This window comes from Balaenoptera ricei, chromosome X, assembly GCF_028023285.1.
Source record: "Balaenoptera ricei isolate mBalRic1 chromosome X, mBalRic1.hap2, whole genome shotgun sequence".
Taxonomy (NCBI): Eukaryota; Metazoa; Chordata; class Mammalia; order Artiodactyla; family Balaenopteridae; genus Balaenoptera; species Balaenoptera ricei.
The window spans coordinates 92,825,832-92,844,972 of record NC_082660.1 but is presented as its reverse complement, the minus strand read 5'-3'; the positions used below and the strand labels follow the sequence as shown (position 1 = coordinate 92,844,972).

The following is a 19,141-nucleotide window of genomic DNA, read 5'->3' as shown; positions in this document are numbered from 1 at the left end:
TTTCATATCTGTCATTCACCTTTGCACTCCCAGTCTTCACTGTCTATATGGTATATTTTAAATGGCATTTCACTAATCCTTCTATTCTATTTCTGAAATTTTAGGTGCAAAACACCCAAAGAGCTATAAAAATGTCTCAACAGATTCATTTTCTTAAAATAACTTCTCACATAATACAATATGTATGAGACTAGTATGCAAGATCAAGATTGGCAAAACATTTGTATGTCATATGGACAAACACTAGGATTTTGAAGCAGCGGTAGTGAGCATGATGGAAATAAAATGACTTACGCTGTGCATTCCAACTGGTTTACAGTTCTATCTTTGAAATGAGCACGGTTTCAAAAGAGGCTTTGGCTCCCAAAGTTTTGTCCCCTATGTGTATGACGATCTCAAGGCACTATTCAGAGGGATTTACTTGTAGTTGATCTCCTGACAATTTTCCTCATCACCTTGGAAAGAAAATTCTTTTTTTTTTCAAGTTCCTTAATGAGATTTTTCTAATATTCCCGAATAATTTTAACTAATGACCCTCATGAAGGGGGTCCAGTTATCCTAAATCCTTACTCTAATTTCCCAAGGAGAACTCTGGAAGTATAATGGCTCATCAGAGATCTTCCACAATGGGCTGAAAAACAAACAAAGAAATTTGTACCCAGTCCTGGATCAGGCGTTTCCTCCCTTCCTGCTGCACTACTTAGGAAAACAATTTCTAGTTTCTTGCCCTGCCCACAACCTTTCTCTTGAGTTCATACAGTTCTGCTAAAGCTACATAGATTTGTCTCTCCTGGAGGTTCCTGTCCCTCTTCTTATGGGTTCAAGGAAAGTTTTTTTTTTTTCACACACACACACTGTATTTTATTTTTACAAGAGATAAATAGACTGACACCAAGCATTGTACATGGCTGACCACAACAAAAGCAACAATGATTGCAATTACCAAACATGAAACACACTCATACTATGTCATAATATTGACATTCAGTCCAGTAATCCTCCACTGTAACAGCTGCTTTACTTTGCAGTGAAAACTGATTTGTATATTCTTTGCCTCTGAGTCCTTGTGGGATTTTTTTTTTTAATTCAAACAGAAAGTCACAAAAATTATACTCATCCTCATCAGTTCACTCAGTCCCATGTAATTAATTTTTTTTTCATCTTGATCTTTTGTTAGCACTTTTATGAGTTCATCAGTTATTCATTAGAGTTCTGAAAATGCTTATTCATTCAGTTCAGCAGTACAGTCAGTTACCAGAAACCTGTACTTGTCACAGTCTTTTCCATGAATTTCTTGAAGATGAAACCCTTTTATAGGAACATATTTGCAAAAGCATCAGAGTACACCCAGAACTGTCTGTAAATGACAAAAGACTTAAAAATGACCACGGTTAAAGATTTGATGAAAGTTCATAATAATGCAGTTGACAAGAAAATTAGTTATTTCTGAGATATACATTTTAAAGTAATAACTAGGATTATGACCTATAACATTATACCAGAACATATAAGGTTTTTAGGAATTTCATGTAATGTCTGAAACATTTATATTAACATATTTCCATACAAGTAACCCAATGAAAGTTTAGTATTCGTTGTTTTGCTTGTTTGTTTGTTTATACTGCAGGTTCTTATTAGTCATCAAGGAAAGTTTTGATTTTTGCAGATTATCCAGATTTTGCCTCTTTGTTTGGCTCAAAGTGATATTCTTCACAGAAGAAATTACAAATTATTTTAAAAGTACAAATACAGTCCTTTAAAATATTGAACTAATAATGGAGTTTAAAGAAAGTCATAAACAATTCCTAAGGGTTGAAATCCCTGAGTATCTTCTCCCTTCACAGAAGTAAGAAGCTAAAAATAAAAAAAATTAAACTAAGCAATGAATAGTCGGAGTGAAAAGAGGATGAATGAAGTCACCTTTTTTCTCTTAATGGGAAACTAAATAATCAATATGATGGAAGAGTCAGCACATGTGCCAATCTACAGCTCAGGTTTCATATCACATATACTTTGAATTGCGTCCCCTGAAATTCTTATATTGAAGTCCTAAACCCCAGTACCTCAAATGTAATCTTACTTGGAGTTAGGGTCATGAATGAGGCAATCAAATTAAAATCTGATATCCAGACCAGATTCTGGTAGAGTTCTTTGAAGCATGTACTCACTCGAAACATTCTCCTTTCTGTCAATCTGTGTGTCTGTATCTCTATGTCCAGGGGCCCAGGAGTAGGGGGATGGTATGTCTACAATGGTCAGAAACTTCATGCCACCAGAGGGAAAGGTTTGCCCTGGATTATAGGGATTCACTGCATGCAGGAGTTCACCCAGATAAGAGTGAGTCAAGTGGGAAAGTATTCCATAGTTTAACAACACTGTGGCCCAAGGAACCCAGGACCTTGTGCTACGGACATATCATGTGTGTGGCACCCAGCAGCATCTCAAAAAGCATGTGTTGTGTGGCACTATTTGTTAGATTTGTGAAAGCTGCTCATTCCCAGACACTTCTCGGATGGATTAAGCATGTCTGTTCCCCTGCCTCTTGACTCTGGCAGGCCTATAATTGCTCTGACCAATGGAGTATGAAAGAAGTGATGTTATGCCCATTACAGAGCTAATCTTTAAGAGGACACATAGCTTCTGCTTTGCTGTTTGAGAGTTCTGAGCCGACAAGTAAAAATCTGCCTATCCTGCTGGACAACCCCTTGGAGAGGTACCTCCATGGCACCAGTATGAGTGTTAGTTGTCTTTTACGCTGCAGAGTAGTTTAAAGGGTCAGTTACACTTCTGTTTTGGTCAATAAATGGAATAGAAAATGGGGGAAATTTCCATTCAAGACATGAAAAATAACTTGACAAAATTATTTATATACATTATTGAAAATGCTCACCTCTGTGTGAAAAGTGACAGAAATTAATACTTCATTGAGATCTTTAATAATTGTGGTTGCTTGAATGGCTGCACCCTTAATGAAAAACTGGACTTTTTCTAATGGAAAGGGAAGATGCCAGAAAAAAAGAATTCTACACCATGCCCTAGATTTGGGGTCAGGAAAAGTCTCCTTGAGAATTTGTAATCACAAAGGTGTCCTCCTGTAGCTTTGGGGTTCATGTTAACACTATCATTATGGTCCAAAGAATTCCCTGTTGTAAACTTTCTTCCATGGTTTGATCATCATATTGTATTTACCAGTAATAAAAAATAGCATTTATCCTTTCATGATTGGAACTATTTTGTTAGCAGTAGAATTAGCCGCTCCTTGAAGCCCTCACAGGAAACACACTTGGAAACCTGACCATTAGGATCTTAGCTCATTGAAGACCTCCATTTCTTCAAGTCTTCCTAAGTCCTTCTTGGTTCAATGTCTGTAATTTATTTTTACATAAATACATTAAAGATATACTTTGCTTGAGTTACGTAGGTTTTTGAAAGGAATGTGTTTCTAATTTTTAAATATTTCCCCTTTACTGATTAGTTTCTTCTCACTCGGAAGGTTTCTAGGGAATTAGAAAAATAATTTCTTTCAACTAACACATATTTTTTCATCAATTCCAGTATGTGTGGTATTTGGGGTACCTAAGTAATGTTAAAAAAAATTAAAATTTGCTAAATGTTAAATATTTTTAGTATTTATGTACAAGTATCCGATTTCTGTTTGTGGCCTGTCTTTGGAGAATGTGGTTTTACTGTTCTTTCTGATTCCCTGTAAGTTTGATAAGAATTGGAGGTAAGGGCTGGTCAGTTATGTCCTATGACTGATTTTGAGGCGCACTCTGCTGACCAAGTCAGAGAGTTCCTGCTCAAGCCACGGTGGCTCAACCATGGAAAGAGAAGATTCTGTGTTGAGAAAAATGGCCCCCAAGTGGCCAGAGTCATTTTGATGGTGGCAAAGGTTTGAGTTATAGAGACTCTCTCAGGGAACTCAAACTGATTTTTCTTCAATGTAGGTGACTTCGGTGACATCTTTTCAAAGTTCTCCTGCATAAATAGTAGGCATAAATCAGCTGAAGTGAACGGATGACCTTTTCCTACATGGGGCATAGTTCAAAGATTTTTCTAGTGGAGGTCACGGAAAGTTTAAAGGTCACCAGATTTCCACTGGGATTGGTTGACGGGAGGCCAAGCAGGGTGGCATCCAATGACACGTGACGTGGGGTGCCTTAGTGACAGGCCTCCCTGCCTTGCATTTTGTCCAGTCAGATATGGACGTTGCCTGTGACATCAGAGAACGCAGGGATTATAAACCCGGCCACTGGCCCTCAGCAGCCTCATTGTCCTTCCCTCTGAGCTGTGGGGAAGGTGGCTCCGACATGGCCGAGCCTTGCCGTGAGACTTCTTCTGAGGAAAGCCTGGGCACCAAAGAGCCCACAGAGGCCGAACCAAAGAGCCCAAAGCAGAAGATGCCAAGGCGTTGTCGCCGCTGCTGCCCAGACAGTTTCATCACCTGTTTCCCCAGGGTGCTGAAGCAGGTTTTCACGAGGGCCTGGACATCTTCGAGCCCATCGCCGAGGAGGCTGCACCCCTGGCCAGCTCCACCAAGCGCTCCACCATCACCTTCAGAGAGATCCAGACCTCCGTGCCCCTGCTGCTGCCCAGGGAGATTGGCAAGCACGCCATGTCCTAGGCCACCAAGGCAGTCATCAGGTACACCATCCTCAAATGAGCTGCTTCAGAACCACCTGAGCCTCGCAAACCAAAGGGTCTTTTCAGAGCCACTCACTTGTCAGGAAAAGACCTGTAGCACTGAAGGGTCAGATTGACTCTAGTTTTTCGACCTGTGCCATACTAGTGCCCATCACTAAAACATTTTTAAGTTGAAGCAAACATCAAACATTATCAGTTCTACTTGAATATATGTCTGTAGTGCAGTTTGTTCCAACAAAAATTGTGACTATTCCTTAACCATACTGCATTTCATAACTTACCTGAACAGTCATTTTAGTTCTAGGTCAGCCTTTATAGAGTTCCTTAAGGTCTAAATTATTTTTGTATTAATTTTATTTTACATTTTAATTCTCATTCCCTGGGAGGATGTTGTGGAATTTACTAGAGATACTTTATGTGTGATATAGCCAGAGATAAAGTGAGGAAGCAAATAAGCCCACCAATACATCCCTCTTCAACCTTTTTCGACATGTCCCATAATATTAAGTCATTTAAATGCACACATGAGTACTCAAACATATTACAAAATAGCTACCTGCAACTTCCAAGAAACAATTCACTTTTTTAAGTCACTGGTTTCTGAAATTACTACTGGAATTCATTCAGATTCATACAATTTATTGTTTCCCAATCGAGAATTTTTTGATTTTTAGAACCTTCAGGACCTTGCAGGAACCTTCAGACCTTCAGGACCTGCAATTTTGCATCACTGGATGATGAGAGTATCCAGTGAGAGGAGCTCAGGCCCCACCCTCCACTGATGCAGCCGAGGAGGGACTGGCAGCCCGTGAGCCACAGCTATTGGTCCAAAGAGTGGTGGAGTGACCAGGCCTGAACCAATAACAGCCTTCCTGTGATACTCAACCCCGAGATAGAGTAGGAAGGAGGTGTGATAGCTTCCCTGTTGTTTTTCTGTTCAAGTACTTGCTTTGCACCATGGTGATTTAAGTACAGGCATCCAGATTTGGTAGTGGGACATGTCTCCAGCTCCTTGCATCAAAATAAGAGGAGGATGTTCAGCAGTTAAGAGAAGTAAGATGACTCCTTCTCCTACCTCAAGTCATTTGAGTGTTAATGCTTATGATAATATTTATTTAATTTAACATCTGTTGTGTTCTCTTCTTGGTGCATTGACTTTTTTAGATTTGTTTTTTCTATAGAGGAGAACGTACATGTGCAAAGAATTAGAGGGAGGTGTCAAATGGACACAGAGGTCAACTTGAAGGGCTAACACTGGCCAATTCTGGGACAATTTGAGCATCAAAATACTTAATGATAATAAACCCTTTGAGAAAAATAGGACTTTAGGGGTCATACTTATACAAACGAAAACAATTATTTAATAATTAATTAATGATGGGGAAAAGGGAAAGCTTGACCCTACACTCAAATGCTAAGTAATAATTCTAGAAGAAATGACAAAATTGGAAAAGCAATACTTAAAAGAAACCATAGCAACAAGTGATTCAGGTAAGAATCATAAATAGATGCTCAGACTGCGTCAAATCTCACTGCAGTCACAGAGTCACCATGGTAACTATGCTGGCCTAGTAAAACTGGGAAAAAACAAACAATATCCACCCTGATTACATTCCAATATGTGATAGGAATTAAATAGAACTGACATAACACACAGTAATTAACCTCAAGTATTCTGCACAATAAAGGTTCCTGGAAGCTTTAGCAATATACACATAAGTGTATACGTACATACATACATACATACCCACATACACACATGCTCTCTCTTTCCCTCTCCCTCCTTCTCCTCCCCCCCACCCCCCCATTCTCTCTCACCACCCAATATCCCAGGAATTCACTGAATGGATTCACTGGTGTATAAAGAAGAAAATCCCCACAATTCAACAGATTCATTTCTGATCACACAAAAATTTCAAAGCTACTGGACTATTTTAGTGATGGATTTTTCTGGAGATGACTTGTAGAATTGTCTCTGGGACATTTTTCTCCATAATTTCAGTAGATTGCCAATAATGGGTAAAAGCTGATGTGGAAATACAGGAAACGCAAGTTATGCATCAAATACACTTTCCATTCTACAGTAGCCTGTGCTTTCACTCAAAAAGCTTCCCCAACACTTTCTGTTGAATATTTGGCTACTGACAATTCAACAAAAATAAAATACATGAAAATTTTAACATTTTAATTAAAAATACTGCCATTTATAATAGTAACAAGAAGTACGAGATACTTAGGAATAATTTGTCCACAGATGTGCAATGCCTATACTTTGAGCACTACAAAACATTGCTCATAAAAATTAAACAACACCTGAATAAATAGAGAGACATGCCATCTTCGTGGTTTGGAAGACACAGGATTGTTAAGATGTCTATTCTCAAACTGATTTACAGATTCAATGAAATCACAATAAAAATCCCAGCAGACACTTTTTTAAAGAAACTGACAGGATGATTTCTAATTTCGTATGGAAATAAAAAGGACCTAGACCATGAAAAATCACTCTGACAATAACAGGGTGGGAAGATAAACACTACCTGATTTCAGGACTCATTTTAATTCTGCAAGAATAAAAACAGTGTGGTTTGTGGTGAAGGTGAAAATGTATATCAAAGGAACAAAATGAAGAGTCAAAAAATAGACCCACACATATGTGAACAACTGATTTACAACAAAGCTACAAAGGCAATTTGGTGGACAAAAAATAGTCTTTTCAACAAATGGTGCTTGGAGAAGTGGATATCCACATGCACAAACATAAACTGTGATCCATATATAGTACCATATACAAAACTCAACTCAAAATATATCATAAACCTAAATATAATAGCAAAAACTGTAAAATTGTACCAGAAAACACAAGAGAAAGTCCTTGTGACACTAGATTAGGTAAAAATTTCATAGATGATAAATCAGTACCACAATCTGTAAATGAACAAATCGATAAATTGTACTTCCTGTAAGGTAAAAATTTCTGCTCTTCCAAAGACACCATTGAGAGAATGAAAAGACAAGCCAATGACTGGGAAAGTGTTTGAAAATCATATAACTGATAAAGGACTTGTATCCAGAATATAGAAAATCTCACAAAAGCCAATAAGATGGAAAAAGACACTCAAATAAATGGGCAAAAATTATGAATAGACATTGCTCACACACCAAAAATCAAATATCAAATAAGTACTACATGGAACAATGCTCAACATCATTAATCATTAGGGAAATGCAAACGAAAACTTCAATGAAATACTACTACATCCCTGTGAGAATGACAAAAATTAAAAAGACTGAACACACCAAGTCTTGGCAAGACTATAGGGGATGGAACTCTCATACAACTGCTAGTGGAAATGAAAAATGGTATGACCACTTTGGAAAACAGTTTGTCACTTTATTGTAATGTTAATCTCACATCTATCACATGATCCAGCCATTGCACTCCTAAGTATTTATTCTAGAAGAAGAAAGTCTATGTCTCTACAAAGACTAATACGCAAATGCTTATAAAAGCTTTATTTAAAAGACCCCTAAATTGGAAACCACCCAAACATCCATTAACAGGTAAATGGATAAAAGAAATTGTGGTATATTCATATACTGGAATACTACTAAGCAATACAAAAGAATGAACTATTGATATATGCAACAAAATGAACAAATCTAAAAATAATTACAATGAATGAACAAACCCAGACCAAAAAAAAAATAATAAAACTTCTTTGGTTCTATTTAAATACATTTCTGGGACATGAAAACTAATCCATAGTGGCAGATAACTGTTTTTGCCTAGGGACAGGGCAGTGGGAGGGCTAGGGAGGCCATGTAGTACAGAACTAAAAATGTTATGTGCTGGAAAAAATAATACTAATGACATTTAAACCTATATGGTTATTTTAGGGGACATGGTTTGGTATCATCATAATAGGGCAAACTATAGGGTAATTAATATTTTTGAAAATACAAACATTCTTGTAACTGACATTTTAACTAACAGTTGAAAAATTCCTGGCATCTTAAAAATTTCATTATACAATGGATAAAAACATGGTGTCCATGGAAGAATCCATATTACAATATTAAATTGCTAGGAAGACCTTTGAACCAATGGCATATTTCAACAACCATCTGAGAGATATATAGGAATCACTGATTATTATTTATACAGTCAGAAAAATATATATACATTTATGCACATGCATGTTAAACATAAAGAGCCTTCCTCAAGCTAGACAATTAATTGCTTTCAAAGAAAGCATCTCTAAGATGGGCATCAGGGCTACTGCAAAGCATGTAGCTGCTGATGGAATTAAATGCCACCTGCTAAACCTCTTCTTCCAAGATGAGATCAAAGTAGTTTCCTTACTTTTAGGCTAGTTTGTGAACCTCACAGGAGCTATTCTACAACATGCTTTTGTTCAGATCTATGAACTCACTTGAGTCAGGTGTCATATCCAACTAAAGATGTGAAGTGTTGTGGTTTCCTGAGGACTGCTGCCCTTGAACCTGGAGTAGAAGCTCCAGCAGCCATCAGGACACAGATGCTCAGAACCTGCCTCTTTCAGACACCTGATATGAGCAAGGCCACCAGCATGAGGATCTGCAAAGGGAGAGACAAATCCAGCAATCACCATGCTTTACTGGGGTAACTATGTGCCCCGCACCGTGGTAGGCACTGGGTTAGTGACAATGACACTGAAACAATTGGGTAGTGATTGTAACAACCCAATGTTACAATGGGCTTCTCATCAGGGCTTTTCTTTTTTTTCTCAGTTATTCCTCTATCTACTACTTAAAAACAAAAAACAAAAAATGTTAAAAAGGAATAAGAAGTGGCCTGAATTCATACAGGCACTCATGATCCCGCAACAACCACAGGGCCGCTGGCTTATTCATGTGTTATCACTGAATGTTCACAGCGACCCTGTGGGGAGGGCATTCTTATCTCCACTTTACAGAGGGGAAAGCTGAGGCTCAGAGAGAGTAGTTACTTGTCTCACCTCCCGCAACCCTGCCTTTAGAAGGAAAGTGGCTCCAGGACACCCTTGGAGCAGGACACCGCACTCACTGGGGCCAGGAGGGACCACAATGGCTTTACCTATGAAACAGCGGAGGCACCGAGCCCCAAAGCGGGAAAGAGGTGACTTGGATGTGGATCCCTTTGTCTCCCCACACCCCAGCGTGGTCCAGCCCCCACCGGGGACCCGCACCCTCAGCTGAGTCCCAAACACCTGAAGGCATGACCGGATCTTCTCGTCAGGCCACGTATGCCTCGGTAGAAAAGTCTTCACGGTCGCCATAGTGACGTCTGGTTTCTATGGCAACCACAATGCGTAGGCTTGGCCTCCACACCGGAAATGTCTCCTCACCCTGCTATACCAATGGTCTTTCGTTGAAATAAAATCACCTTTGCTCTTCAGGCTACCACCTGAGAAAGCATAATAATTAAAGGCACTAGACTGGGACCGGGTAGTTGGCAGAACTCTACACATGTTGTTGGAACAAAGCACGTTCCTACAGTCAGAAATTTTTTGCTTTAAAGAGGCAGTAGGAGAATATTGTCAGTATACAGAGACCCAGGGAGGTATCCTAGGGTTCTTGGAGATGAGAGGGTGAGCATATAAAATTATAGGCCATGCTAAGCAGGAATGACTTACCTGAATCATGAGGTTGGAAGGAGAAACAGGGGTTTCGCAGCCCAGACCCTCTCTCTTCAAAACTCTTATAGCAAGCTGCCCATAGGTAGCATGTGTTCTGCCCTGCCCTTAGGGGTGTGTCTTACGATTAGCTTACAATTCTCCCTTTTTTGTGTCTCTCTAGCTCACCAGCTATTCTTATGTTATTGCTTTAAAATGCTTGTGTCATTACTGCCCCCTCAAATACACCTCTGCTCTATGTCTGATTTATGTAGACCAACCAAGAAATGAAAAAAAGAATAAGGAGAACAATACATCAACTTGATTCCTTATGAAGGTGAAATTGGAGAAAGTGGCTTAGATTTGCTGGCAAATGGGCTTCCTATTAATGATGTCCAGAATTGGACAGACTTGTCCATTCAGTAGTGCTGTATTGGGACAGTCTCTAAGGCCAAAGACTGCAATGTATATCTATCTGCTGTCTGGTAGAAGAGTTTCGTCTATGTGTACTCAAAGAAAGTGACTTTCTTGCCATAGGCAGTCTCTGTAGCAAGAAAAACTGTTTCAGGACACCTTCTTTGAGAAACACTTCTCAAAGTGAAGAAATACCCTTTGTTCTGAATGAATACTCACCAAACCACCTTCTGAGGCTCCTCCCATGGAGCCATTGTGGCAACACTTTCTTAGTACATTAATTTTGTGATTATAGTGTGATTCCATAATTATTATGGAATTATTTTCCAATTTCCAAGACTAATGTATCATATATCGTGAAAATTTCCCTAGGAAATCCCCTCAAGAAGGAATTGATGGAATGCTCAGAAATGTTCTCCCTCTCATAAACCAACACACAAACTGTAGTCAAAATGATAACAGTCCTACCAAGCCTTCAAGGATAAGAGAATCTCTATATTATCCAATGATAACAGACTACAGGAAAAAAAGAAGTAACATTCAGCAAGATCACAATGTTTTGAATATCCATTTCTGCTTAGCAATAAACAAAATAATAACCATGTATTATTTCTCAGGATTCTGTGGGTTGACTGGGTGTTTTTCTGCTCCGTTTGGTGTCTGTTACCTGAGGCTGCAGTCTGGAGGCACCTCTCATCTGGAACATCCAAGAAAGCCCATTCACATGCATGAGGGTTAATGTTGGCATATGTTGGGAGCTCACTGGGGCTGTTGACTGGAGCACTTTGGGTCTTCTCCACAGAGCTCTCCACATGTAGGGCTGCCAGATAAAACAGAGGACACTTAGTTAAATCTGGATTCCAGACAACCAAGAAATGATTTTTAGTGTAAGTAAGTGTGATGGTTAATTTCATGTGTCAACAAGACTGGGCCAAGGTGCCCAGATATCTGGTCAAACATTATTCCGGCTGTTTCTGTGATGTTTGGATGATATTAACATTTAAATAGGGGGACATTGAGTAAAGCAGATGAAGGCCTGAATAGAACAAAAGATTGACCTCTAACAAGCAGAAGGATTCTGCAGCAGATGGTGTTCGGGCATCTTATAATGGATTAATGGCCTTTGATACAGAGGTACTATTGATATTTCCACCAATAAGGGAGTTTCAGGTGAAAGTTTAGACAGGGATCATCATGGTGATTCTAATGTGCCACCTGGTTAAGACTCCCTGGCTGAGGAGACACGTCAAAATGCAATAGGAGTAGCCTGATCTGGGGAGGAAAGACAGCTACTATTTATGAAGTAGATCATTTAGAGGGGCCCAGCACTACATTCTTCAAGTTAGTGGCTGGATTTAATCCTTATAACTACCCTGGTGGTGAGGTATTGCTATCGTCTCTTCATGGATGTGTGTGACTCCAAAGCACGTGCTTCTAAGCACAGAGACAAATGGCAAAGAGGTTGCTCCCCATGCCAACTGCTAGAGCCAGGGGTGGGACCTGGCAGCCTGGGTACCTTTAGTTGCTGGTGGCAGTGCTCTAGCAAAGGTATCAGGACATGTACTGCTGAGGTGGTTAATCTCTGTTCTCTCTGTATTTACCCTCCCTGCAGCAGGAAGCCAGGTTGGTACTCACTCCCTCTGCCACATGGGAGGTTTATGATGGGGCTGGAAGCAGAAGCTGTCTGAAGCCAATGTTTCTTCTGTCCTTTGTGAAAGCTTGACTTTACACCATGGAATGTGCTGCCTGTACCTGGTAGGGAGGGGAGGACATCTGAGGACACAGAGGAGGCCTGGAAGGGAAATTTCTCCCAGACAGGGGTGAGGTAAGAGTTCTATAGGCCCTTCCTGGAGGAGGAGGGACCTGAGCACGGGTCCATATCAACACTTGGGGTTGCTCTTTGGATGGCTCATAAAAGCTGCACATCCAGCCATGAGACAGATTATCCTATTTGGATCAAGGGATGAGTCATGCGAGGTTGGGGCGTGAAGGCACAGAGCCAGCTAGGGCAAAGGTCAGCTCAGCCCTGAGCAGTGTAGACAGATGAGTATTGATGATAGGGGGCTCCCTAGGGTGTATCTGGAAATTGAATTCACACACGTGGGACTGCTTTGTCAAAGAACAAGAATATTTAACATTTTAAATACTGTCTAGGTGAAATTTAAAGTCTCTTTACTAATATATATCTCAACGAACTACAAGATGAGAGCACTTGTTTATCCAGATTTATGCAATAATGAGTTTTACAACATTATTAATATTTGCTAATGTGAAACCCTATTGTTGGAGTGTTAGATTACTTTTCATTTTTTCCCCTTTTTCCATATAAATGGTATATTTCACATGTGCTTTTCTAAGTTAGAAAGTAGGGTGGGAAAGAAACTAACACTTCAAGGGCCCACTACTGGCCAGTGTGTTAGGAACTCTACATACTGTTTTTATAACTTCTTACAACTGTTCTGTAAGTTAAGTATCAGTATTCCCTGTTACAACTCATTCCTCCCCCAAGGCACACTCTACCAAGGCTCAGAGAGGTTAAATACATTATCCAAGGACACACGTGGTAAGAGTGTATCCTAATCCAGGGTTGTTGGATTCCAAAGTTGGGTTCTACTCTGAATCTGTGCACATAGGGTGGGTAGTAACGTTTACCTTGCTCTTGAGCAGGTTTTCTCAACCTTAGCACTGTTGATACTATGGGTCAGAGAACTCCTTGTTGTGAAGGCTGTTCTATGTATTGTGGGATATTTAGCCTCCACCCACAAGATTTCAGTAGCACCCCCAGTTGTGACTACCAAAAATGTTTTCAGACATTTCCACGTGTCTCCTGGAGCTGGGGAGCAAAATCACCACCATTTGAGAACTACTGCTCTAGATATACATTTCTGACAGGTAGTTGGATACATGGGTCTGGAGCCTGGAAAAACGTTCTGAGACGAAGACATGATTTGTAGGCTTATGGGGCCTGGCATGTAATAGATGCCCCATAAATATTTGTTAAATACATGCAAATGACTTATAAAATTGAGAGTCATCAAGTCTTTTTCTATCCTTATACCAGTTCTACAAACTGAAGTAGGATCATTCTTATAAACTTTATCAAAATCTGCATTTTCAACCCAACATTTATTGCTTAGCTTTTGTTTCCCTGTGTAAAAGAAATGTATTTGAAATGGTAGAACATGTTGAAATGGGTTATATTACCACCAGGTAAAGCCAGAGCCACAACGCAACATTAAGATGGCGGAACAAAAGAGTGAAGGTCCAGTGTAGCCTGCATTTCTATGCCAGACCAATGTTAAGTATTTTAATGATACTAACATATTTGATCTTCAAACAGCCCTTTAAGGTTTTATCACCATTTATGGATCAGAAGTTCAAGGCATGGAGAGGTTAAGGAACTGGTCTAGGTCACATGGTTAGTAGGAGACAGAGGAATGGCCCTTCCCAGGACTATATGGTATTAAAGCCCATTGATACTAACCACGAAGTTACCCTACCATGCATCAACAAATATCTCTAGAGCCTCGCCCAGGGTCTGGAACTCAGTGAATTTTGAACTGAATTGAACTTAGATATAGTGACTGAATGTAGAATTCTGGTGAGCCTGCAGCATGACTCTTAAAATAATTTCTTGGACTTACATGGAAAAATATCTCCCTTCTAGAAACTCAAAGTGTTTTTCTGAATGGAAATGACTTTATTCTCTGGCCCAGACCTAGCTGGTTGGGAGAAGAGGCTGGTGTGATCTTCTTTGACAGGTGAGACCACCTCCTCTTTGGGCAGTGACTTACCCAAGATCATCCTAGAGTTTTGAGGTGAGGTCTGCCCCTGGGACCCAGGGAGATCTCCTGGCTGGTACTGTAGGATCTTGTACAAAATACACAGAAATAGCTTTTGGTCCTATGTAGCACAGGAAAACACAGGGAATGGGGCAAGTGGTGACTTCATTCCCTACCCCAAACTCTATTCATGGGTTACATGACTCAACTGAGTGGAAATGGTAATAATCACCTTCTTCCCTTCCCCAGCCCCATCATTCCACTACATAGAAATGGCATTGATTCTATCATAGTCAAGATAGAAATGTGTGTGTATTTTCCTTCTTCTCTCCACATGCTCTCCAGATCATTCTGCCCTTCAAATACAGTCACATCTGTGGTTCACACTCTCTTGCCCCCTCCACTACTAGTGGGGTAAAGCTCCACCAGATTCCTGACTCTCTCGGCAAATCCGTTCTCAGAAAGTGCGAGTCCCTCTTCCTTTTCCCTCCAAATGTACTGCTCAGCTTCTGTCTTCACAGGCCCATTGAGGCTAGAAGTAAAAGGGGCCAAGGTCCCAAGACAGTGGTCTTATGGGTCCCCACATTCCCAGGGCCCTGAATGCCTCCTGATTTGCATGTTTCTTTTTTTTTTTTTTAATCAGACAACTTTAGGGAAGCAGAAGAAGTAAACATGTCAAATTTATATGTATTTTCTGTTGCACAAATTTGTTTGGGACTAAATGTTGTTCTGCACAATAATCTAAAATTTTTAAAGTATGTGTGACCACATTCCTTGTTAAGAGAAGCTGCCATAAGGTATGTCTTCAAATGGCTTTTAAAACATAGGGGGGAAATGACATTTGCTTTATCGAGGGGCAGATATATTCTTTTTTGTGTGGACGATTCAATATTTTTATAGATTATACTCCATTTAAAGTTATTATAAAACATTGGCTATATTCCCTGTGTTGTACAACAGATTCTTGTATCTTATTTTTTTAATTTTTATTGAAGTATAGTTGATTTAAAATATTGTGTTAGTTTCAGGTGTATAGCATAGTGATTCAGTATTTTTGCAGATTACATTCCATTATAGGTTATTACAAGATAATAGGTATAATTCCCTGTGCTATACAGTATATCCTTGCTGCTTATCTGTTTCATATATAGAAGTTTGTATCTAATCCCGTACCCCTAACTTGTCCCTCCCCCTTCCCTCTCCCCTTTGGTAATCCCAGAGTGTATGAGATTTTGTGTTCTTCTTGGCAACTCTGATACCAAAATGCAGTGGCAGGAATGTTTATAGTCCTCTCCTGGGATTTATAACCAGTGCAGTGTACCCTACACCCTTGGTATTGATAACCAGTGCACAGTAATCTGCTCAACAGAAAGAGTATGGAGGTTCTTTTAAAACTTGAAAATAGAAATACTATATGACTGAGCAATCCCAATTCTGGTTATTTATCCAAAAGAACTGAAAATCAGGATCTCAAAGAGATATTTGCACTGTGATGTTTATTTTAAAGCTATTCACAATACCCAAGATAAAGAAACAACAGATAAGTAAATAAAGAAAATGTGACATATACATATAATAGATTATTACTCAGCCTTAAAAAAAAGAAAGAATTTCTGCAATATACAACAACATGGATAAACCTTGAATGCATTATGCTAAGTGAAACAAGCCAGGCACTGGAAGACAAACATTGTATGATTCTACTTATTTGAGATATCTAAAATAGTCAAATTGATAGAATTAAAGAGTAAAATGGTGTTTTCCAGGGGCTGGGGGATGGGGAAGTGAAGAGTTATTAATCAATGGTCATAACGTTTCAGTTAAGCAATATGAATAAGTTCTAGGGGTCTGCTGTACAATGTTATATAAATAGTTATCAATACTGTATTGCACACTTAAATATTTTTAAGAGGGTAAATTTCATGTTAAGTGTTCTTATCAAAATAAAATAAAATAAAATAGGAAAAAAAAGAAGTCAACTGATAATTCTAAATCTGGCAAAACTGTCCTTCAAAAATGAGGGTGAAATTGTCTCCCCATTCCATTGCTGGTTACAGATTTTGTCTGTAACTCTAAGGGGATTGAAATTATTATAGAAATTCTTAGATTCATGTAGGCCACTGTCAGGTATTGAAGTGCTTCATTCAACAATGTATATATCAGAGAACATTGGGAAACATTCTACCAACACTGTACTGTATTTTGTAATAAAATATTTTGAAGACTGAAAAAAATGAGGATGAAATTAAGATATTCACAGACAAACAAAAGCTGAGGGAGTTTATTACCACTGGACCTGCTCATGAGAAATGCTAAAGAGAATCCTTCAAATTGGAAAGAAAAGATGACATACAGTTTCTTGAGGTCATATGAAAATATAAAGATCTCCAGCAAAAGTAAATAGATGGACAAATATAAAAACAAGTATGATTATAATTTTGGTTTGTAACTCAATTCTTTATTTTATACAGGAATTAAAAGACGAATGCACATAGCACAGGGAGATCAGCTCGGTGCTTTGTGTCCACCTAGAGGGGTGGGATAGGGAGGGTGGGAGGAAGACACAAGAGGGAAGAGATATGGGGATATATGTATATGTATAGCTGATTCACTTCGTTATACAGCAGAAACTAACACACCATTGTAAAGCAATTATACTCCAATAAAGATGTTTAAAAAAAGACGAATGCACAAAAATTAATTACAAATCTATTTTAATGGGTACTCAATATATAACAATGAAATTAGTGACATCAGTAACATAAAGTTGGGGGGTGAGGTACAGAACGGTAAAGAGTAGAGTTTTTGTGTGTGATTGAAGTGAAGTTGGTTTCAATTTATATTACATCATTATAACTTCAGGATAGTATATGTAATGCCCATCAAAACCACAAAGAAAATATTTATAGAATATACACAAAAAGAAAAGAGAAGGGAATAAAAATGTGTAGTGACAAAAATATCAAGTAAATACAAATGAAGGCAGCAATGAAGGAGATGAAGGACAAAAAAGCTATAAGCTATACAGAAACAATAAAATAGCAAAGTAAGTCCTTCCCTATCAGTAATGAGTCTAAATATATGATTAAATGCCCCAATCAAAAGACATAGATAGCCAGAATGGATTTTTATAAAAGCAGTATCCAACTCTACATTGTGTCCAAGAGACCATTTTAGAATTACGGACATGCATAGGTTGAAAGTGAATGGATGGAGAAAGATATTCCATGCAAATAGTAACCAAAGGAGAGCAGGGGTGGCTACTCTAATAACAGACGAAATGGATTTTAATACAAGAAGTGGTAAGAAGCAAAGAAGGACATTATATAATGATAAAAGGTTCAATTCAGAAAGAAGATATAACAGTTTTAAACATAGATGCATCAAACATCACAGCCCAAAAATATATAAAGCAAACATTGATATAACTGAAGAGACAAATAGGTATCTTTACAATAACAGTAGGAAACTTCAGTATCTCACGTTTATTAATGGATAGAACAACCAGAGAGAAGAGTAATAAAGAAATAGAGGACCTGAACAACACTACAGACCAATTGGATCTAACAGACATATACAGAACATCCACCAAGGAAGAGCAGAATACAATTTTTTAATTGCAAGTGGAGTATTCTCCACGATAGACCATATGTTATGTCACAAAACATGTCTCACTAGACTTGAAAAGATAGCTGTTGTATAAAGTATGTTCTCCAACCACAATGGAATGAATCGGTAACAGAAGGAAAATAGGGAAATTTACAAATATATAGAAATTAAACAACACAGTCTGAAAAACCAATGGGTCAAAGAAGAAGTCACAAAGGAAAATAGAAAATGTCTTGAGACAAATGAAATGAAAACACAACACACCAAAACTTATAGGATGCAATAGAACCAGTGCTAAGAGGGATATGTATGGCTATTATATTTAAAAAGGAAGAAAGATGTCAAATGAGCAACCTAACTTTACACCTTAAAGAACTAGAAAAAGAAGAACAAACTAAACTCAAAGCTAGTAGGAAAAAGAAAATAATAAAAATTAGAGCTGAGATAAATAAAATAGAGAATAGAAAATTTAACGGAAAAAATAATAATAGAAAAATAACAATGATACTAAGAGCTAATTTCTTCAAAAAGATAAACAAAATGGACAAACTTTTAGCTAACTGACTAATAAAAAAGAGATAGAAGACTCTAACAACTAAAATCATAAATGAAATTGGGGATATTTACAACCAGTTTCACAGAATAAAAAAGATAACACAGTACTATGGAAATTATATGTCAATGAATTGTATGACGTAAATGAAATGAACAATTTCTAGAAACACATAACCTACCAAAACTGAATATGAAGAAATAAAATGTCTGAAGAGATCAAAATATTTAGCAGATTGAATCAGTAAAAATAATTTTTAAAACTTCTCAATAAAGAAAAGCCCAAGACCAGATTGCTTTTACAGGTGAATTCTACCAAACATTTAAAGAAGAATTAACACCAATCCTTCTCAAACTCTTCCAAAAAAATTGAAGTGTAGGGAACACTTCCTAACTTATTCTGTGAGACCAGCATTACCCTTATACCAAAGCCAGACAAAGACACTACAAGAAATGAAAACTACAGGGAAGTATCTCTATGAATATTGGTGCAAAAATCTTCAA

At 38.3% G+C, this 19,141-nt stretch overlaps 1 protein-coding gene across 1 annotated transcript in view; it reads right to left on the bottom strand.

The window, feature by feature from the left end:
* Positions 1 to 9,853: 9,853 nt before the first annotated feature.
* GPRASP3 (G protein-coupled receptor associated sorting protein family member 3) overlaps positions 9,854 to 19,141 on the bottom strand; it is a 32,299-nt gene continuing 23,011 nt past the window's right edge. Inside the window, exons 3-4 of the transcript XR_009500145.1 lie at positions 11,362 to 11,514; positions 9,854 to 10,072 (exon numbers count right to left, since the gene is read on the bottom strand). The gene's annotated coding sequence lies outside the window, so the exon portion shown is untranslated. The remainder of the gene's footprint in view (positions 10,073 to 11,361; positions 11,515 to 19,141) is intronic.